Here is a 23,998-nt window from a genome sequence, read left to right as displayed (position 1 = left end):
GAACTGTGAGAAAATTGACATCCGTTGTTTGAGCCACCCAGTCTATGGTATTGTGTTACAGCAGCCAGAGTTGACTAAGGCAGTAGTTAATATCAGCAGCTGGGTGAACACACTCTCTGTGTGTGTGTCTGTGAACTAGATCCTCTTAGTCAAAAGGGTTGTTGACTGTGTCTTGAGACCCGTCACTCTCTATATTAGTTTTGGGTGTTCTTTTTCTCATTGGTATTTATGAATAATTTATGCAAAAATGAGTTTTTAAAAACCTTCTGAAAAAAATATATTAGTTGGTTTATGAGTCTTCAACAGATCAGAAATTGGGCACTCCCTGTCACCTGTGGCCCCCAGGGAGGCATGCAGATAGCTTTTACAAGTGAGAGGAGAGCTAGGATCTGCAGAGACCACTGGACTGCCTGCCTCCCTCCTTGCTCTGGGAGTCTTCCATGGTTCTGAGGGAGGCACAGATAATCTCTACAAGCTGTCTGGGCTCCCAGGTATTTGCTACAGGAGGTCTCGTGTGTTCAGAGGACCTAAAGCTATGGTACCCTTGAGGTTGAGGAGAAAGGTGTACTTTCTCCCCTGTACAGAAGGCATGTGGAGAGCTGTGGCTTGGGAGGAGAATACCAGTGTGCCTCCCACTTCCTTAGCAGCCAGGCCTCCCTCCCCAGAGGGGCTGCACCACTTCTCAACTAGTGGCAGCTCATGAAATCCTCAAGTAGGAAGTGTATTAGTCAGGGTTCTCTAGAGGGACAGAACTAATAGGATGGATTTATATATAAAGGGGAGTTTATTAAGAGGATTGACTCACACGATCACAAGATGAGGTCCCATAATAGGCTGGCTGCAAGCTGAGGAGCAAGGAGCCAGTCCGAGTCCTCAAGCTGAATAACTTGGAGTCTGATATTTGAGGGCAGGAAGCAACCAGCATGGGAGGAAGATGTAGGCTGGGAGGCTAAACCAGTCTAGTCTTTTCACGTTCTTCTGCCTGCTTTTATTCTGGCTGCACTGGCAGCTGATTAGACTGTGCCCACCCAGATTGAGGGTGGGTCTGCCTTTCCCAGTCCACTGACTCAAATGTTAATCTCCTTTGGCAACACCCTCACAGACACACCCAGGAACAATACTTTGCATCCTTCAATCCAATCAAGTTGGCACTCAATATTAACCATCACAGGAGGAATCTGCAAAGGTCATTTAGCCCAGCGCTTCTCAGTCCATAAGGTTCAAGCATTTTACCTGGGAACTTTGTTAGGGAGGAGATCTTTTTTTTTTTTTTGAGATGGAGTCTCACTCTGTCACCCAGGCTGGACTGCAGTGGCATGATCTTGGCTCACTGCAAGCTCCACCTCCTGGGTTCACACCATTCTCCTGCCTCAGCCTCCTGAGAAGCTGGGACTACAGGCGCCTGCCACCACGCCCAGCTATTTTTTTTTTTTTTTTGTATTTTTTAGTAGAGATGGGGTTTCACCATGTTAGCCAGGATGGTCTCGATCTCCTGACCTCATGATCTGCCCGCCTCGGCCTCCAAAAGTGCTGGGATTACAGGTGTGAGCCACCGCGCCCAGCTGAGAGGAGATTCTTATTCAGGAGGTCAGGGTGGGGCTTCAGCATCCTTAACAAGCTCCCAGGTGATGCTGCTGCTGCTGATCTGCGGACCACACTTTGAAGAGCAAGAATTTACTCTATGTCAAGGTAGGCTACATTTCAGTGACCATCACAGTCAAGTAAATGTCCATCCTGATACAGAGAAGCAAATTCTCTTCATCAACAGCTTTCTTACCTTTTAGAAGCTCTTACTCAGCAAGCACAAATCCCTTTAGTTTCATGCCCATTTTTTCAAGTTCTTCCCTCGGCAGAGATGGAGATGCAAAGTAGCCCTCTCCCATATCATAATCCTTAGTTATTTAAAGACTACCAAGTCAGATCTATTTTTAAAAGCACCACTTCTCTCTCTGTTCTTATGCCTGCGTTACCCAGGTCAGTCTGTAGGAATGAAACTCCTGGGGCACTCTTGGCTGAGGACTTGGCACTGGGAACATTCATGATCTGCTTATGCAGCTGGAATCTCCTCACATGCCCATATACTATTCTTTCTCAGTTCTCTACAGTAAAGGGATGGCAGAGTTATAAAAGTCAAAATCTGAAGAGGAGTGAAAACCTCCACTTAACCTTTAGTATCAACACTCCTCTTCTCAGAACTCGATCAAGATGTTATTCACAGGTAACAGTGACTTGGTTTCGGTTTTCTCTTTCCTCCCTGGCTCTACATGTCTCATGGTCAAAAGAACTTGGAAGCAAAGACTTAGCCATCTACCATGGCCAAGCAAAGGAACCTGCATAACCCCCAACTGGCCTGGGCACAGTGGTTCACGCCTGTAATCGCAGCACTTTGGGAGACCGAGGCGGGCAGATCACGAGGTCAGGAGATCAAGACCATCCTGGCTAATACAGTGAAACCCCATCTGTACTAAAAAATACAAAAAAATTAGACAGGCATGTTGACGGGTGCCTGTAGTCCCAGCTACTCGGGAGGCTGAGGCAGGAGAATGGCATGAACCCGGGAGGCGGAGCTTGCAGTGAGCTGAGATCACGGAGCCAGACTCCGTCTCAAAAAAAAAAAAAAAATTAATAACCCCCAACCTGAATGAGAGTCCACAGGTTGGATCTGAAGTACCCAATAGTCCGTGTTCGAGGGTTCTATCCCCCTGAGCTCTCTGCTTTCTTTCTGCCCCAGAAAGGACTGCTGTCAGGTCTTTGCACGTTTGTGTGACTTTAAGTCAACATGTTTCCTCTCTCCAGGACACTTGTATTTTAAAACCTTTCTCTCTAGTATGAAATGAAATTTGTCCTTTGTTAAAGAGGCTAATGGTCCCAGGTGACAGGTTATTTTATGTATTATACCTGCCTAGGATGGCACAGTAGACATTGCCTAGTAGAAAGAAGGTACTGCCACTTACAGGTTCACAGTGATATCCGGGGTGGAAGGGAGGACTCTTCCAGGAGAAAGCAAGGCATCCAGGAGGAGACCACCAAGAGGGCCTGTGTCCTTTGCAGGTTTCTGGGGGTGCAGAGTTATTCAGAAGTCTGCTGTTACCCTGACCCCATCCTCAGCAGAACTTCCTCCATCATTTCAGAAGGTAAAATGAGACAACTAGAGCAGAGGATGAGATGGCAACTTCTGTTTTGCTTTTTTTTTTTTTCTGACAGCCAGTGTGTAGGGAGCTCTGTATGGGGAGTATGACTCACCAGTATTGGTCATGACTCTGGGCCCAGGATTCACAAGTGTTCCAAAATTAGCAACTGGCCGTGGTGTACACCCACAGAGCAGTTAGACATTTCCCATTGAAAACACTCAATGGGAAACCTACACGGAGAAAGGGAAGGTTAAAAGAGCTGTAGATTATTACAGCTCTTCTAGTTAGCCTACGGAATATCTTCCTCTCTGCTTGGCCATTTATATTTCTCATTCTCTTTCTGGAGAACACATTCCTCTTTGCTTCAGCATTTAGTACTTGTTCATTCATCCATTTAGGAATTTTTTTTAATTGAACATCTTCCCTGTGTCTAGCACCGTTCTGGGTGTGAGGGAGGCATCAGAAATAAAGCAGTCCTTAGTCTCCTGGAGTTCATGGTTCAGTGGGGGAACCTTGGGCAAGTGACCTAATCTCTTAAAATTTCCTCATTTGTGAAATAGGCATAATAGGCCAAGAGCGGTGGCTCACGCCTGTAATCTCAGCACTTTGGGAGGCCAAGGCAGGTGGATCACCTGAGCTCAGGAGTTCGAGACTAGACTGGCCAACATGGTGAAACCCTGTCTCTATGAAAAATACAAAAATTAGCCAGATGTGGTGGCACGCACCTGTTAATCCCAGCTACTTGGGAGGCTGAGGCAGGAGACTCGCTTGAACCCGGGAGGCAGAGGTTGCAGTGAGCCGAGATTGAGCCATTGTACAGCTTGGGCAACAAGAGCAAAACTCTGTCTCAAAAAAAAAAAAAAAAAAGAAAGAACGAAAAAAAAGAAATAGACATAATAATGTACCTGATTCATTGTATATATACAATGTATATATAGCACTCATCAGAGTGTCTGATGCTTAGCCAACATTTAATCAATGTAAGTTGTTAGCTTCTGTTGAGAAACATCTGGTGTGGGACTAAGATGATTGTTGTCCTGATTTGCCTGTTGGTGTCATAGTCAGATCTTCACCCTGGGAACTTAGGGCCTCAACAGTACCATGGCTGGGAACTTAGCTACAGTGGGGAGGGACCCAGAGATGCTGAGCTTAGTATATGCCTCCACTCCATTGGTCAAACTCACTCAATCTAAAAGGAGCTGGGTAATCAGTGAGTGCTTGATGGTGGTAATAAAGAATCTGTCTACGGTGTAATTCAATTTTGTAGTCGTTATCTTTTCCATTTTAGTGTAGGGACCCACCCAATCAGACAGCTGCACAATGAAAATAAAGGCTGGGAATGCCAGGGTGTGTCACTGGTTGTAGTCCCACGCTAGCAAGGGGAAAGTCAGGTTGCAAAACCACCGCTGCCTGCCTTCAGTGGAGAAACCATGTAACCTCCCAGGCCTGCAGCTTCCCTAGGCCTCAGTTCCTTCCCGGGGCATCCTCCTTGGTGAGGTTTCTGGATCCCTGCAGGCACTGGTAGTTTTTGGTTTGGGTGCTCATATAAAACTCCTTACAAGTCTGTTAACACAGTCTTATCTTACTGTCATTATTTGCATGTTAGTTCCTTAATAGGTCCTATTTCTTTCTGTCTTCCTGATGACCCTTCCAAGAGCTCCTTTAGGTTTGGAAAAGGCAGAGTAGATCCTCTGGCCTTCCCCAATGAGGACCAGGGTGGGTGGTGGTGGTAGTAGGGGGTCGGTAGACAAAGCCATCTTTAAGGAGGTGCCTTCTGCATCACCCTCCATTGTGAGATTCCAGGCACGTGCCTTAAAATAGCTCTGCCACTAGCTGATCACTCAATCCCATTCACAAGGGCAAACCTTCTTCTGTCAGGGAGAAAAGGTTTAAACATACAGAGGGAGGTAACTGTTGCAGTAAGTAGCCTTAAAGCAAGCAGAGGGGCGCTAAATCATCTCTAAACTTCCAGGTCTATGATTCTAAGATCTTAATTATCCTAACTGGGAAGGAGAGAAGAAAAGAAAAAAAAAATTAGATGGCTTAGAAAGTGAGCAGAGAGTGTAAAGCTTGGAGATTTTTCTATTTGAGATTTGGCTGCATTTAGAGCCAGTTTTTAAGCATTGCCAGGTTCACCTTTGTAAAAGGCGTTTAGAAATCTGCCACTATCAGATTTAAATCAATCTGGCTAATTGGTGTGATTGGAAAGTTGCAGTGCGGCAAGTAATCAGATTGGTTCCGGAACCTCCACCCTTTGCTGTGCCTGGGTGCTACCTCCTGCAGGGTAGCATATTCCCAATTGTGGTTTTGCAGTGGCCTCCTTTCCTAAGCCCACTAAGCATTTTCCTGTTCTTTTGCAAGGTCTTCTTTTTGTGTCAGGGTGTGGTGGAGCCACACAGGACTGGCATGATATTCACCACTTGTTACTTATGGAACTTGAACATATTTAACCTCTCTGACCATCAGTTTTCTCATCTGTAAAATGAGACCACATTAACCTAGCTTATAGACTTACTATGAGAATTAAATGTATACATGTATAGATGATCATATTAGACTTTAATTGAAAAGCTTTCCAGTAGGTGTCTTAGTCTGCTTTCTGTTGCAATAACTAAATCCCTGAGACTAGGTACTTTTTTTTTAAAAGGAATTTATTTGGCCGGGCGCAGTGGCTCACGCCTGTAATCCCAGCACTTTGGGAGGCCGAGGTAGGCGGATCACAAGGTCAGGAGATCAAGACCATCCTTGCTAACATGGTGAAACCCCATCTCTACTAAAAATACAAAAAATTAGCCGGGCGTGGTGGCAGGAGCCTGTAGTCCCAGCTACTTGGGAGGCTGAGGCAGAAAAAAGGAATTTATTTCTCACGGTTCTGGAGGCTGAGAAGTCCAGGGACAAAGGATTCCATCTAGTCGGGGCCTTCCTGTTATGGGGACCCTCTGCAGAGTCCCAAGGCAGCTTGGGACATCACATGGTGAGGGGGCTCATGAGAGAGAACCAACCTGGCTTTTTATAACAGACACACTCTTGTGATAACTAACCCACTCACACAATGATAACCTATTATCCATTAACCCAGGAATGGACTAGTCAATCCAATCATGAGGGCAGAGCCCTCATGACTCAGTCACCTCTGAAAGGCCCCACCTCCTGATACTGTTTCACTGGGGAGTGAGTTTCAACATGAGTTTCAAAGGGGACAGTTTCAAATTATAACAGTAGAATTATGTGCATGTCCAGGTGTGCCATTTAGTAGCTATGAGACCTTAAACAAATTACTGTGCCTCAGTTTTTTTATCTGTAAAATAGAGATAATAATACTACCTACTTCAATGGTTTTTGATAATGATTAAATGAGTTAATATGTGTAAAATGCTTGGCATAGTAATTGGCAGATGGTGTGTACTACGTTTTAGCTTTTAATATTATTATTATGCATATTATTATGCAACACACCCAGTCTAATACCTGGCACAGAGGAATGTTAAAAAAAAAAAAAAAGTTTGAATCCCTGTGCTCTGACACCTTTAGCTCCAAACTTGCTGCTGCTACTCAGGATCTCCTTCCTCTCTAGTTGTCCTGTTTAGCTGAGCCTCTCTCCAGCTTATGTGAAACCGTGTCTTGGTAGCTGCTGGGCAATTAGGCATTCAAGGCCCATGTTTGGTGGCCTAGGTAGGCCAGCAGGCAAGTTCAGGAGGGATTGAATCGGTGAGAAGGACCAACAACTTTCACTGACCTCATGACTTCATTCCCTTTATTTGTCTGGGATTCTAGCCTCAGGACACACCAGAGAGGGAAGCCACCGCGTGTCCTTCAGGCCTTCTCAGGAAGCAGGCTTTCCTGAAGGGAGGAGTCCCTAAAACAGACTTGCACCTCTACATTTTGTCAGCCCTGGCACATGCTGTAGGAGGTTCTGGGTTAGCTTCGATGGGGATATTTTTTCAAGCCTGCAAACTGCAATAGGTGACAACTTCCAGTCCCAAGAGTTTGGCTGGCTCTGTGTTGAACACAAAGCTTCCACTTGCTGCTGAGGGCTGCTGTGCTCTGCCTGCCTTCCAGGGAGAGTTACTTCTGGAAGGCTGTCATGGAGGGAGGAGAGCTAGGCTGCCGGGCCAGCTGCCCACTACGCTGGTTCAAACGGGCTGTGCTGGCTCAACAAGGAAAAGACAATCTCACCAATCAGCAGAATCAATCACAGATTAGGAGCTTACCCTGCGAAGGCACAGTGGAGGGTAAAATGGAACAGAAGACAAAGCCCATGTCCTCAAGGAGTTTGCCAAGCTGGTGGAGGAGACGGAAACACTTAAAGAGTAAACTAATAATAACAGGGTATCCGAAGTCACCAGTTTGTCCTTGCAGGTATCAGTGACCTATAGCACTCTTTAAACTCCTGTGGTTCTAGGTAAAACAAACCTTCCCAGCAGAGGCATAATACTACCTATTCTATACCAGGCATTCTTCTAAAGGCTTTTTAATATATTATTTTGTTTAGTTTTCACAGCGACCTTTTGTAGTAGGTGTTAATCTCCTCATTTTCAGATGAGGAAACTCAGGGTCAGACAGGCAAAGGGACTAACCAGAGATCCTCTAGGTAAGAAGTGATGGAACCAGGATCCAAAGCCAGGTTCTCTGGCTCTGGAGGCTGTCCCTTCACCCTCCAGGTTAAACTAGCCGGAGCCAGGGAGGGCGGCTCTGGGAACCACACTGGATAGGACTCCTTCCTCTCTGAGGTTGTGGGGAATCCACTGTTGCCTGCTCCTGCCCTTGCTGACTAAAGGCCTCTTGTGTGTGTTGTGTTCAGTAACTTGAGGGAGAATCTGCTCAGTTTGTCCACCCACCACCCAAGGTAGGAATCCCTCTCAGGGAAGGGGTCTCCTGCCCCCTCATAGGCTTTGGGCCACTCCCAGATGGTTGCTTTTAGGGGAGAAAAGGATGCTAATCCAATCAGTTGTGACCAGGATGGTGGCAGTCACATGGCATAGGGGAATCAAATGGTTCCCCGTAACCATCTGATTGTTAGGAGGAGCTTGCCTAGTGCATGCATCTATAAAGAAGGATGTGACAGCTCCTTCCTCCCTACTTATGCTGTATTGCTGCTGGCTGTGCACTCAGAAGCCTTAAAAAACATACATGTTTGCACATAGTATATTTATAAGACTGTTAATAGTGAAAAATAAATGTAACTATCCAGCCATAGGGGATGTACCTAAACAACAGATTACCATATAACTGTTGAAATCAATGCTATATAAGTATACTTATTAACATAGAAAGATTTTTTTCAGTATGTTGCTAAATGTCAGGATCCACTTGAAAAACAGAATGAATAGTCTGATCCTATTTTCAGAAGGAAAAAATGTATATGTGTGTATAGAAAAACATTTTCATTTATACATCAACATATTAATGGAGGCTGTCTCTGATAGGAAGGATTTTAGGTTATTTAAGTTCTTTTTGCTTATGTGTATTTACATTTTTCTACAGTAAATATACATTTCTTATTTAATAAACCTGTTATTTTTAAAAGATCTAATGATGTTAGAAATAATCTTAATTTTATAAAAAGAATCATCTCACCTTAAATATGAGAAAACAAAATATCTGAATTTCTTGTTCTTTCTCCCTTTTTCCCCCTTGTTTTTGGTGGAAAGCAGATAGTATTCATTGTGGAGAATGATTCTAGGCTAGTAATTTACCTTAGAGCCATGGCATACGAGAGCTGGAAGAGATTTTAGGGATCATCTAGCCCAATTCCTTATTTAACAGATGAGGAAACTGGACTGAGAGGCTTAGCTAGTTCTATAAGTGCTCGGTAGCAAAACTTTGGTTGGAATCCAGGTCCTTGGACACAGTCCAGAGAATTTTCTTTTCTTTTCTTTTCTTTTCTTTTCTTTTTTTTTGTTTTGAGACGGAGTCTCACTCTGTCACCCAGGCTGGAGTGCAGTGGCATGATCTTGGCTTACTGCAACCTCCGCCTCCTGGGTGCAAGTGATTCTCCTGCCTCAGCCTCCTGAGTCGCTGGGACTACAGGCATGTGACACCACGCCTGGCTCATTTTTTGTATTTTTAGTAGAGATGGGGTTTCACTGTGTTAGCCAGGATGGTCTCGAACTCCTGACCTCTGGTGATCCATCCACCTCGGCCTTCCAAAGTGCTGGGATTACAGGCGTGAGCCACTGCACCCGGCCCAGTCCAGGGCATTTTCTACACCACTATGACAGGCTGTTATATTTGCCTCGTTGACACATAGAGAGGACTGTAATCTTTTCGTGTGGAGGTAACAACTCTTAAGCGTAGAAAAGTTGTCATGCTGACCAGTCACTCTTCTTCAGTCACTATTCTACTGAGAGGAAAACATGGGTTTTAACTGATTGCAGATCCAATGTTGAGAGTTACGACATTGTGATGGGTGCTGGGAAAATAATTCTTGCAGTCCCTTCTAGAAATCTCCTACCTAGAAATCTTATATGTGATTCCACAAGAAGGCAGAGGCCAGACCACAAGGGTTTTTCCATGTCCCCTCCTCTTCTTCAGCTGTTGGGTCATAAATGCTGCTTGGGATATTTTCATTCCTCTTCCCAACATTTATTTTTCTGAAAAGTAGGTAGTGATAGTTGTTCAAAGTCAGCATACCATAAACATCGCTCTTAACCCTTTTGTGAAACCAGTTTTGAGATACTGCACTGATCATATTGCTTTGCCAACTCTCCTGGAGAATCCTTGGCATTAACTATATTGCATCAGTTAAGACTTTTGGCTACACACATCAGAAACTCCCCTTGAACTAGTTTAGCAAAAAAGGGAATATATTAGCTTATGGAATCCATAGAAAGGTTGAGTATCCAAACTAAGAAAAGGTCAGGAAAACATGGAGCTGGGCCTCAGGAACCACAAGCACCAGGGACTTCACTGTGCCGGCCTTTGTCTCTACTGTGCATCTATTTCTCACTCATGGTTGCTTCATTTCTCTTTTACTGCAGACAGGCTGTCTCCATTTCCATGGCCATATTTCCATAGGACAGTTTCTATCACCAGAGATGAACTTAGCTGATCTTTCACTTGTTCTAAGTTAAGAAATCCCATTGGGAGGGCCAATGTGTGTTCCAGCTGTGACCAGGTTCTGGGTCATCTAAGAACATGATGTTTCCAACATGAACACATTGTCTAGGGGAAAAGCAGGTCTTAGAAGATTGGGAGGTAGTGGGCTAAGACGAGGATATCCTTCACCCCTAGCTACTCCTTAGAGATAATAAGTTTGATGAGGAGGCAGAACAATTAGGTGATGAGTGAGAATTCTTAAGAAGTGAAAATAAAAATCCTGAGAGTGTGGATGTGCCTGGCCAGGGACATCCATTTTTACAATGTTTTGACATCCAGTGAAAAAATAATTGCAGTGAATCTCTCCCTGACTTGGCCCCCAAAGAGGCAGACCTAGGTATTTTAGGACCTGAGTCAAGTTTGAAGAACTGTGCTGTCTCTTCCCAACCTTCTCTTCAGAGAACTAAACCACGGGGGTAACAATCCTGTAATTTTGGCCGTATTTATAAATCCCTGATCCTTTATGTAGCGCATTTTTTCTACTCTGCGCTTAGTCTGAATGTTGCTATTTTCACAGAGGAAATCAGAGGAAAGAGACTATAATTATAGGTCAAACACCAGCTCCGGAAACAGTGAAGGCAGCAGAGAGCCTATGACTCCCTGCCCTCTTCCGGGTTACACCCTGGACATCTCCCCCTTCTTTCCTGGAGCCTAGGTCAGCTCTTCGCCTCTTTGTCTTCATATCTTTGCTCTCTTGTTTTCCAGTCCAGCATATCACGAGACAAAAAGGGAAAGTTACAACCAAAAGCCAGTGAGTTAAAACTGCACGATACTTGGGCAAGCCTGCCTCTTGGAGATAATTCAAATGGAAAAGAAAAGACAAAAAAACCCACAACATTTCAGGTCATTGGCCTTTTTAAACAGACCGCCGGCAATATTTACTCCTCCTGAAATAGCACAGTCACATGAAATAAAACCGTGTTCGGTAAAGCCTGCAAAACAAAAGGACAATTTACAGGCTGGCATGCTCACTGAGGGCCCTCTGTTTACCGGCCAGATCAGGGCTCTGCTTCCGGGCTCTCTAGCCACCTTCTGCCCAAACCTGCTGGAGAGCTGTGGGGGTCAAGGTCAGATTTTCTTGGAGACCCTCCCCACTCTTTTCCCCTTAAATAATTTGGAAAGGCAGGTTGAGAGTTGGGAACAGGGCTGTGAAGAGTATGTGGCTGATGTGGCCTCTACTGTAGAAGCCCAGGTTGTGAATGCCGCAGGAGGAGCTTCTAATGGTGTCTGCCCTTGTCCAGCATGGTCACCTCTGTTTCCTCTCTGTTCTTTACTCCTTACTTCTTAATGCATTTACCTCCCCCACACCTCCCCCAGACCCCTGCCTTCTCTCTCTCTCATCTGTTTTCCCGCCTCAGCCTATCTTGTATTCCCCTTTTGCCTTCTCTCCTGACCTTAGTTCTGCCAGGGACCCTTCATGGACCTTTAGTGATTAGTCCAACTGTTGCCTGGAAGGTCTAAAGTAGCTGCTAATGGTGAGGTTAATGAATGTACAGTCACAGGCCAGATCTGGGGTCATGGTGAATTCCCACTGAGACTGAGACTTCACTGAGGACTCAGGGGAACCTTCTCAGTCTCATTCTTTAAGCTTTTCCTCTCCATTACCTGATATTTCTTTGTAAAAATCCAAAAACCATTTAAAATAATACATTATACCTTGTTTCTCAAAGTCTTTTTATATCCATTGATTTCTTCTTTACATCAACCTTGAGAGGGAGGCAAAACAGTTGAGGAAAGAGAAAAACAAAGAAGCTCAACAACATTCCCAAGTCAGTTACAGAGCTATGTCCTCTGCTCCCTGGGTTCTCCTGAAGCAGGAGAATCTCTTGAACCCAGGAGGTGGAGGTTGCAGTGAACTGAGATCGTGCCACTGCACTCCAGCCTGGGTGACAGAGAGAGACTCCATCTAAAAAAAAAAAAAAAAAAAAGAAGAAAGAAAATAAGATTCATTCCATACACCAGAGAGGGATCCTCCAACACCCAGGGTGAGAAGTACATTATCAGGCATCCCTGGCTTATCAAACACTGGACACTTTGTTGACAATCAACTTTGTCACCTGGAACTTCATGAAACAGATTTCCCTGAGTGTCTGTGTTTCCTTCCTTCCTTTCTTTTTTTTTTTTGTGAAACGAAGTTTTGCCCTTGTCGCCCAGGCTGGAGTGCAATGGTGCAATCTCAGCTCACTGCAACCTCCACCCCCCAGGTTCAAGTGATTCTCCTGCCTCAGCCTCCCAAATAGCTAGGATTACAGGCGTGTGCCACCACACCTGGCTAATTTTTGTATTTTTAGTAGAGATGGGGTTTCACCATGTTGGCCAGGCTGGTCTTGAACTCCTGACCTCAGGTGATCTGCCCGCCTTGGCCTCCCAAAGTGCAAGCCTGAGCCACCACGCCCGGCCTGTGTTTCCTTTCTTTACATCAACCATCTAGCAGCTACTGGTTTCATTTTCTTTTGCACATGCCAAAGTATGTACAGTAAGTGGAAGAGTTAGCCAGAGATGTGTATAATGTACTCTTATTTTTTCAAATGATTCAAAAGAAAATTATGACTGTAAAAATTTACTTTTAGGCCTCTAGTGGAGCCTCACTCTCTTTCCTTCTCTCTCTTTCTCTCTGTCCATCTATCTATTACAGATACTAAGTGCTCAGCACTGTGATGTAGGAGGTTCTGATATATTTGTTGGAAAAAGAAACCTCGAGAAACAGTGTAGCAGAAATGTGTGCTTTCACTTCTAACAGCCAGCACTTGCATCTCTATGTCAAAGGGCTGCTCTCAGGCTGCCAGGACCCCCTTTGCATGAAGGCACAGAGAGCTGAAGGGTCTGGACTTTACACACCCGGAAAGCAGCCCTTACCCAGTGACTGGCAGGTGCAGTGAGTAAACACTCCACTCTGAGGTCTCACTTTCACTGTCACTGCCCTGTGGGACTGAGCTCAAGTTACCCTCTGTGGGATTTCACTTGATTCCATATCCTTTTCTGGATTCCACATCTTTTTCTGGATTCCACATATTCCTCATTCCACCTTCTCACACCCCTACTGTTTTTTCCTGGGAACACATCCTAAAAAAAATCACGTCCACACCAATTCTTGTCTTAAGATGTGCTTCTGAGGGAACCTAGCTGAAGACAGAGAGTTTGTTTTGTCTTGGGCTCCCTCCCAACCCAAGTCTCTAGGATCAGAGTGAGTGAGAGAGATGGGGGAATGGAAGAGCAGGCCTGTCTTCAGACACCAGAAGGAGACGTAATTAAAAGCTGAAGATGGTGCCTTCCTAAGGACCGGTGATACAGTTTGCACGTCCCTTCCAAATCTTATGTTGAGATGTAATTCCCAGTGTTGGAGGTGCGGCCTGGTGGGAGGTCTTTGGGTCATCGGGGAGAATCCCTCATGGCTTGGTGCTGTCCTAGTAATAGAGAGTTCTCATGAGATTTGGTTGTTCAAAAGTGTGTGGAACCTCCCCTGGCTCACTCTCTTGCTCCTGCTCTTGCCATGTGAGGCACCTGCACCCCCTCCACCTTCGACCATGATTGTAAACCTCCTGCGGCCCTCACCAGAAGCAGATGCCAGCACCACGCTCCTTGTACTGTCTGCAGAAGTGTGAGCCAATCAAACTTCTTTTCTTTATAAATTACCCAGCCCCAGGTTTTTTTTTTAATAGTAATGCAAATGGGCAGCACTCAAGCAGGGAGAGACAGTGTTCCCAGGTCTGCACAGAATGTATCTCTAGTGCAGAGGGGAGAGGACTGATGGGAACTGAATATCACTTGACACCTCAGGGTTCGCAGTTTGAAGAATACCAGGAGATGGAACCCATGTGGGAAAATGACATCCTTAAAGTGGGCAGAGGGAGCAGCTTCGAGGCCTTTCTTCCAGGTGGTTTCTTGGGGGCAGATGTGCATGAGCAGACTTAGGCCTGAGTGCATGAGAACCATCATCTGGGATGCCCAGAAATAACTGGGAGAATGAATGAAGCACCGATACATACAACCACATAGATGCACCTTGACAACATGCTAAGGCAAGAAGCCAGTCATAAAAGGCCATATACTGTTTGGTTCCATTTATATGAAATGTCCAGAACAGGCAAAGCCATGGAGACAGAAAGCAAATTAATGGTTGCCAGGGGCTGGGAGGAGATGGGAATTAATGGGAAGTGACTGTTTTGTGGGTAGGGGGTTATCTTTTTCAGTGATGAAAATATTCTGGAACTAGATAGTGGTGATGGTTGTACAGAGTTCTGAAATACTAAAAGCCGCTGAGTTGTACACCTTAAAATGGCACACTTTATGATATGTAATTACATACGTAAACCTCAATTTTAGAAAAGAAAGAACTAGGAAATTTGAGGTGGCAGAAGAAAAGCTGAGGTCCTGATTCACAAGAGAAAGTTGCAAGTTAGTAAAATATTTGTTATTAATGCTACTTTCTCTTCATTTATTGCCTGAATTGATTCTCATTTGCCTGGTGATGATTGGGATCATCTGTGTTACATGAGACAGTATAGAATTCAGTGCTAAGTTGTGCAGCACACATTCTAAGTGTGGAAGGTGGGTTGTATAGATCACATACTGTACAACCTCCGTGTCTGTACATGGTAGCCCTGGTCAGTTACATATTTCTGCAAACTTCAACACAGGATCTCCACACACAAAGATAGAATGCTAGATTCTTTCTTCTAATTGTTTCAATGGAGTGCAGTGGCGAGATCTCGGCTCACTGCAACCTCCGCTCCCGAGTTCAAGCAAATCTCCTGTCTCAGCCTCTCAAGTAGTTGGGACAACAGGCACACGCCTGACTAATTTTTTTGTATTTTTAGTAGAGACAGGGTTTCACCATATTGGCCAGGCTGGTCTCGAACTCCTGGCCTCAAGTGATTCACCCGATTCAGCCTCCAAAGTGCTGGGATTATAGGCATGAGCCACCACACAGAACCTGAGACCATGTCTTTTTAAGCAAAGGGATTCCCCCCTTTCTTTGCTGCCTTGAGTCAGGGAGCTATAGGTTCTTCCTGATGCTGTGATTTCCCTACCTGACTCCAAACTGGGTATATACCAGGGGCCTGGCACTGGTGCCCACCCTATGAGAGTCTTCAACCTTGGATAGGGTTCTGTTCTGTTTGCTACGGATCTTCCCAGATTCTTCTCCAAATGTCAGGGTTGGTACATGGGTCCAAAGATTTGCCTCATTTCTGAGGCAACAGAAAAGCAGATTAGATTTCCGGAAGTCATTAAGGCATCTGATTTTTCTTGGTCACAATACACTCTAACATGGAGTAGGCTAATTATGATAACACATTTGATATAAAACTACAGTGAAATTGTAGTCTAAGCACTAAGGCCAGTTCAAAAGTCATTACAAGTTTTCTTTTTCAGTGAAAGAAAAAGGAAGTTCCAATTAAAATGTAGGATTTACCTCCAACCATCCAGTTCTTCTAGCATTTCCTAAGCTTTTGGGACTAAAAATAAATCATTTTCTGACAGTAGTTAGACAGTTCCTTTTCCTCTGAACAGCACGGTCTGAGAGATAGTTAACTTCCCAGCATTCTTCTGTGTAATGTGCGGCGGGTCCAGCGCTCCGCTCCTCACCTCCACAGTTCCACTCCGCGAGAGAAATCAGCATAGATGGGTCTCTCCTCCACGGCCTGCATTTCATAAGGGGGTCTGTCTCCAGACACCCAGGTTGGGTGTTTACTTGAAGGCTTGGATGGATACGAATGCCACTTTCTTATTCCAGAGCTGGTGGAGTGCCTGCTCCCCGCTACTGGCTGTGAGCCAGAGATGGCCTAAAGTCTAAACATTCCCACTATGTAGGCATGTTTTCAATGTCCCTGAGCTTGAGTCACATCTGAACTCAGAGTTTCTGCCTCCTGAGGGAGTTTATGTGGTTGTGTCTGTGTGTTGGTGGGGTTTGTATATGCATATTATGGATTGGAGTGTTTGTGTGTATGTATGGGTGTATTCTGGGAGTTAAAGTGGCTAAGTGTATATATAAAAATTGATATTTATTGTGAAACAGTCAAACAGTAAAGAAAAATGTAAGTTAAAAAACCATAAAATATCACTTTAGTGGACATTTTCCCATGTATTTCTAGACACACACACACACACACACACACACACACAGATGTAATTTTCTATAAGTGTTATCAATATATTGGAAGGCTGTTTTCTAAGCTAATAATAATAAGAATGGAGAGTGAGTGCTTGCTGTGTGCTAAGTACTGTGCTGGTCCCTTGTCCCTTGATATAGATTAACCTCACTTAATTCTCAAGGCCACTTTATGAGGTAGGTACTATCATTATCCCCGTTTTACAGATGAGAAGACTAAGCCAGAGAGAGGGTAGATAAGGTTAGTCTCAAGTGGGTGGCCACACAGCTAGTAAGGGAATGGAACTGGGATTTGGACTCATCTGACTCTGGGGACTCTGTTCTTGACCACTGCTTGATAAAACCAGGTGACAGTAGGCAGCACAGCTGGGCAAAGGTTATTCTTTCATCATTTACTGAGTGCCTGACATGGACTAGGCCATAAAAATCCGTACAAGACACAGATCTTCTTGAGGCTCAGAGTCTTTTGAAGGCGACAAATGTGTAAGTAAATGATGGCAATTCAGAGTAATTAGGCAAATTACAAAGAGAACAAAAGGGAATCCATTAATACTACCTGAGGAAATTGTAGAGATAACATTGTAACTGTGTCTCAAAGGAAAAGGAGGAGCTGTTTGTCGGGAGTTAAGGTTGGGTAGGATGGGAAGGAAGGGGAAAAGGCCACTTTAGGCTGAGCAAATAACATGTGCAAGGGTATTGGAAATCTCAAGTGTGTGGTGTAGCTGCAGGTAAAGAGTAAGGGAAGGTCTTTGGCTCATGCCTGTAATCCCAGCACTTTGGGAGGCTGAGGTGGGTGGATCACCTGAGGTCAGGAGTTTGAGACCAGCCTGGCCAACATGGTGAAACCCCGTCTCTACTAAAAATACAAAAAATTAGCCAGGCGTGGTGGTGGGCACCTGTAAGTCCAGCTACTCAGGAGCCTGAGGCAGGAGAATCGCTTGAACTCGGGAGGTGGAGGTTGCAGTGAGCCAAGATTGCACCATTGCACTCCAGCCTGGGCAACAGTGAGACTCTGTCTCAAGAAAAAAAAAAAAAAAAAAAGGCTGGGCGCAGTGGCTTATGCCTGTAATCCCAGCACTTTGGGAGGCCGAGATGGGTGGATCACAGGGTCAGGAGATTGAGACCATCCTGGCTAACATGGTGAAACCCTGACTCTACTAATAATACCAAAAATTAGCCGGGCATGGTGGTGGGCGCCTGTAATCCCAGGTACTCGGGAGGCTGAGGCAGGAGAATGGCGTGAACCCGGGAGGCGGAGGTTGCGGTGAGCTGAAATTGCGCCACTGCACTCCAGCCTGGGCGACAGAGTGAGACTCCGTCTCAAAAACACACACACACACACACAAAAAACAGTACGGGAAGGGTGGCTCACAGATGGGCATGCAAACTGAGAAGAGTCCGGCTGCTCCACTGAGGATGTTGGCCCCTATTGTATAGGCAGAGGGGAACCACTGCAGCTGCATGAGCAGGACAGTTGCATCATCACAGTGGTGCTTTAAAAGAACAATTAGACAGCAGTCTGGAGGAAGATTCAGAGTGGAGTGGGATTGGAGTAGAGAAAGCGGTTATGCATACAAACAGTAATGCAAGGGTTCTCAGTATTGACTGCCTATGACAATCACCTAAAGAAGTTTTAAAAAAATACTCAGGTGCAGGCCAAACCCTCAGAGATTTTGATTCAGTTAGTCTGGGTTGAGGCTGGGAAAATGGTAGTCTTTAAAAGCTCCCCAGGTGATTCTAGAGTGCCACCAACGTTGGGACCACATCACTACATGGCAGTGTTTAAGAACACAGGCTCTTGTCTCCACAACTTACCAGAAGGCAGGAGATCTTGGGCAAGCTTAGTTGTTGTTGTCGTTGTTGTTTTCAGACAAAGTCTTGCTCTTGTCCAGGCTGGAGTGCAATAGCGTGATCTCGGCTCACTGCAACCTCCGCATCCCGGGTTCAAGCGATTCTCCTGCCTCGGCCTCCTGAGTAGCTGGGATTACAGGTGTGCACCACCACGCCCAGCTAATTTTTGTATTTTTTAAGTAGAGGTGGGGTTTCATCATGTTGGCCAGGCTGGTCTCGAACTCCTGACCTCAGGTGATCCACCCACCTTGGCCTCCCAAAGGGCTGGGATTACAGGCATGAGCTACTGCGCCCAGCCAGTTACTTAGTATTTTTAAGCCTTTGGTTTTCTCACCTATAAAATGGGGATGATAATAGTTACCCCATTGATTAGTAATTATGATATAATATTTATTATAAAACAGTCAAACAAAAAGGAAAAATATAAGGTATATGTATGGTTTGAATAACTCCTTGAAAACAAATTTGATTGCTGTTGGCAAAAATATCTGTTTAATTGCAATTAAACAGTTTAAGAGGTAAAACCTTTATTTTTTATTTATTTGAGATGGGGTCTCACTCCGTTGACCAGGCTGGAGTGCAATGGTGTAGTCACGGCTCATTGCAGCCTTGACCTTCCAGGTTCAAGCAATCCTCCCATCTCAGCCTCCCAACTGAGACTGGGACCACAGATGCACATCACCATACCTGGCTAATTTTCACATTTCTTTTTTGCAGAGACAGGGTCTTGCTACGTTGCTCAGGATGGTCTCATAGAGATAGAACCTTTAAGAGGTGATTAAGTTATGGCTCCACTTTCATAAATAGATTAATGCTGTTATCGTGGGAGTGGTCTATTTGTCACAGGAATAGGCTCCTGATAAAAGGATAAATTCAGGCCCCATCTTTCTCTTTGTCTCACAGACTCTCTTGCCCTTCTGCCATGGGATAATGGAACACAAGGCCCTCACTAGATGCTGGTGCCATGCTCTTGCTCTTCCCAGCCTCCAGAACCATGAACCAAATAAATTTCTTTTCTTTATTAACTACCCAGCCTGTGGTATCCTTTTATAGCAGCAGAAAACAGATGTAGTTAGTATAGTATATAAGCATTTGAGCACTGTTTCTGACACAGAGTAAGCATTCAATACATAGCAGCTATCATTAATACACTGCAGTGACTCAGGAAAGAGATGATAAGGATTGGAACTAAGTCAGAGGCAGGGGAGATTGCAAGAAGATTATGCATTATCCAGATATTTCAAGAGAGTAGGTGAGGAAAATAGAATAATTGAAGAGAACTCCATGATTTCAAGCTTGAACAACTCGAGAGATGTTGATGCCATCACTGAGTTTGGAGAAACAGGGATAGGATATAAAGCAAGGGGATAAGAAGTAAGTATTGGGATGGAGAAAATAAGTTGGATTAGATGTACTGAGTTGGAGGTACCTGTGGGTCATCGGGTGGAGACATCCAGCAGGAAGTTGGCATGATGGTCTGAGCTCAAGAGAGAGGTCTGGGCTGGAGGTATTTTTTTGGGGAGCCATGAACATATGAGTGGAAAGTTGAAGCTATAAAAGTCGATAATGGGCTTGGCGTAGTGGCTCATGCCTGTAATCCCAGCACTTTGGGAGGCTGAGGGGATCACCTGAGGTCGGGAGTTCAAGACCAGCCTGACCAACATGGAGAAACCCCATCTCCACTAAAAATACAAAATTAGCTGAGCATGGTGGTGCATGCCTGTAATCCAAGCTACTCGGGAGGCTGAGGCAGAAGAATCGCTTGAACCTGGGAGGCAGAGGTTGTGGTGAGCCAAGATTGTACCATTGCACTCCAGCCTGGGCAACAGAAGTGAAACTCTGTCTCAAAAAAAACCAAAAAAGTAGATGTTTATCAAAGAGAGTCTATTAGTGAGAATAGATGAAGGTTGAGTTTAGAACATGGGAAATGTCCAAATATATGGGGTGGATGGAAGGAAAAGGAATCTGCCCCCCAGGAATAAGGTAGGGGATAGAAAGAATAGCAGGAATTATAAGGAAAACTAAGAAACAACTATTATCCACAGGAAAGGAAATAAGCCTGGGATAGAAAAAAAGTCTAGTTGGGAGCATTGAGCAAAATAACAAAATTTTTTTACTTAGTCACTTTGATTCAATTTAATAGGATGCTCTTAAAAGACTTTAAAGTTTTTTTCATTTTGCCCACTACTTCCAAAGGCCATCTTTTCATTCCATATCTAGATGGCAGATACTGGAGCAGAAGCAGTGGCGAAAAGCCTCAGTCACATCTTGCCCTGCGGTAGTCCTGTGCAGGGATGGCATGAATTACTGTAGGAGGCAAAGGAGCAGGCATACCCTTTATACCCTGAGACCCTTGCTCAAAGCTGTCAGTATCTGGCCTGGGAAAGGCTTTTGCTGCCCATCATGCCTCTCAGGCTTTTTGGGACTCAAAGAACCTAGATGACCCTTTTCATCTGTATCAGGAAGCCACTTTTGAACCCTACTGTCAGCACCATCATCTTACTCCTCTCCACCAGGAGGACATATCTTCAAAGTAGCTCCTTCCTACCAGAAAGTTTGGACAATCAGGCCACTCACTGAGTTCAGAGAGACTTCAAAAGTGGCAGCCTAGGGAATCAGTACTCTATAAGTGGCCTGGGCACCAGAGGCTGTGGGAGACTTTTTGAAGCTCATGTCTGATAGTAATGGTTCTCAAAGATTGACCCCTGGGCCAGCAGCAGCATCTGGGAAACTTATTAGAAATGCAGATTCTCAGGACTCATCCCAGGCCTACTGAATCAGGAGCTCTGGGGGTAGGACCCAGCAGTCTGTGTTTTTAATAAGCCTTCTCAAGTTTGAGAACCACTGTCCTGTATAAACAGGACTAGAAACACCAAGGTTAGGAATCTGTCTCCTTTTTTCTCTGTATCTCTCCCTAGTACACAATTCTTCAGGTAGTAGACTTAATAAATGTTGTTCAGCAGGTGTTTATTGAGGATGTAGTATGTGAAAAACTGTAACGTTGAAGCCAAACACACACACACACACACACACGCACACACATTCATTTGCACATACTCACACATGAGACTTTTTCTTTGGGAGTCTATAATTACATATACAAGAGTTAGATCAAAGATAGATCAAGGCCGGGCACAGTATCTCATGCCTGTAATCTCAACACTTTGGGAGGCTGAGGTGGGAGGATTACCTGAGGTCAGGAGTTCAAGACCAGCCTGGCCAACATGGTGAAACCCTGCCTCTACTAAAAATACAAAAATTAGCCAAGCGTGGTGGCACACACCTGTAATCCTAGCTACTCAGGAGGCTGAGGCAGGAACCTGGGAGGTGGAGCTTGCAGTGAGCCGAGATCCCACCACTGTACTCCAGCCTCAGTAACAGAATGAGACTCTGTCTCAAAAAAAAAAAAAAAAAAAAAAAAAAAGATCAAGACAAGGTATTAGGATTGTAATGAGTAGGCTATAAATGATACCACAGGGCAGATCCAGAATGTAGGACATTCTACAGGACTATTAACTTGAGAGGAAAAGTAGAGGAGAGACTACTCTAGCTTAAAAGGAGTTAAAGGGCTGAGTGTGGTGGTTCACACCTGTAATCCCAGCACTTTGGGAGACTGAGGCAGGAGGACTGCTTGAGGACAAGACTTAGAGACCAGCCTGGGCAACATAGCAAAATCCTGGGACAGACACAGTGGCTCAGGCCTGTAATCCCAGCACTTTGGGAGGCCGAGGCAGGTGGATCACTTCAGGTCAGAAGTTCAAGACCAGCCTGGCCAACATAGAGAAACCCTGTTTCTACTAAAAATATAAAAATTAGCTGGGCTAGGTGGTGTGCACCTGTAATCCCAGACACTCTGGAGGCTGAGGCAGGAGAATTGCTTGAGCCTGGGAAGCAGAGGCTGCAGTGAGCCGAGATCACGCCACTGCACTCCAGCCTGGGTGACAGAACGAAATCATCTCAAAAAAAAAAACAAACAAAAAAAACGAAAAAAACCGTATCTACAAAAAATACAAAAATTAGCCAGGCATGGTGGTGCATGTCTGTAGTCCAGCTACTCAGGAGGCTGAGGTGGGAGGATCGCTTGAGCCTGGGAGGTTCAGGTTGCAGTGAGCAGTGATTGTGCCACTGCACTCCAGCCTGGGTGACAGAACGAAATCATCTCAAAAAAAAAAAAAAAAAGGATTGAAAAGAGACCTCACAGACATAACCAAGTACAATCCTCCCAAAGTGCTGAGATTACAGGTGTGAGCCACCATGCCCAGGATTACAGGCGCCTGCCACCATACCCGGCTAATTTTTGTATTTTTAGTAGAGACAGGGTTTTGCCATGTTGGCCAGGCTGGTCTGGAGCTCCTGACCTCAGGTGATCTGCCTGCCTTGGCTTCCCAAAGTGCTGGGATTACAGGCATGAGCCACCGCACCTGGTTCTGAAAATGAACTTTTAAAAAGAACAATTTGGGAAACTTCAATATAGACTGTAGATAAGAAGGAATTATCAATTTTTGGCATTGTGGTGATAGAAGAAAATACCCTTTCTAAGATGCATGCTAAAGTATTTGGGAGTAAGTTGACATAACACCTATAATTTGCTTTAAAATGCTTCAGCAGGCTGGGCGCGGTGGCTCACGCCTGTAATCTCAGCATTTTGGGAGGCCGAGGCGGGTGGATCACAAGGTCAGGCAAGTTCAAGACCAGCCTGGCCAACATGGTGAAACCCCATCTCTACTAAAAATACAAAAATCAGCTGGGCATGGTGGCACATTCCTGTAATCCCAGCTACTCGGGAGGCTGAGGCAGGAGAATTGCTTGAACTGGGACCCAGGAGGCAGAGGTTGCAGTGAGCCAAGATCGTGCCACTGCACTCCAGCCTGGGGTACAGTGAGACTCTGTCTCAAAAAAAGAGAAAAAAAAAAAAACTTCAGCCAAAAAGCAAAAGGGTGGGGAGGTAAAGGGAGGATAGATTAAATACGTATGGCAAACTTGATGGCTATTGAAACTGGTTGATGGGGTCATAGGGGTTTTTATGTAAGTCTGGAAATTTTTATAATAAAAGTGGTTTGTTTGTTTTTTATTTATTTATTTATTTTAACACACTTGCACATCATCTGTAGCTTGTCTGTTTTTTAATGAATGGCGTAGACGCTGATGGTGGAGTTCAGACGAGGGTGTAGTAGCAAAGACTAGAACCACTGCAGAAAGATTTGCGGGGGAGATGGAAGTGTGCATTTCCTTCCTCCCTTCCTCCCTCCCTCCCTCTCTCCCTTCCTGTGTTACCATCTCCCATACCAGGTAGGGTGCGGTATTAAAACAGCATGGCAGGAGTGTGGGTATCTTTTGGGGAGGTGGGAGATTGCCTGGGGAAGTTGGTGGCCAGGATGGAGAGGAATGTGGGGAATGCCAGGCTAGGCACCCGGCTGGACCTTGTACTGAAGCCAGTGATGAGGCTTCTGTGCAAAGAGAGTGATGCAACCTGTGTTCCAGGCAGATTAATGTGGATAATGCTGGCATGAGTCCGAGAGGTCTGGTAAGGGGCTGTTACCCAGGTCCAGGCATGGGGAAGGGATAAAAGCTTGCATTGTACAGAAGTGACAGTGACAAGAGACATTTCAGATGAATCAAGAATCAGCAGAATTTGCTGGTGACCATTTATGAAGCTAGTATGGGTGAGGCAAAGTAGTACTTGAACAATGGGATAAATGGCCGTCCTGTTTAATGGAAATAAGGAAACTGACATGATTTGGGAGATGAGGATTAGGGGTTGATTTTGAACGTGCAAAATGGGTGGAAACAGAACAATCAAGCTGAGATA

The sequence above is a fragment of the Pan paniscus genome, chromosome 1 (genome assembly GCF_029289425.2).
Source record: "Pan paniscus chromosome 1, NHGRI_mPanPan1-v2.0_pri, whole genome shotgun sequence".
Classification (NCBI taxonomy): domain Eukaryota; kingdom Metazoa; phylum Chordata; class Mammalia; order Primates; family Hominidae; genus Pan; species Pan paniscus.
The sequence above is the reverse complement of the archived record's forward strand: the minus strand, read 5'-3'. Positions refer to the sequence as shown.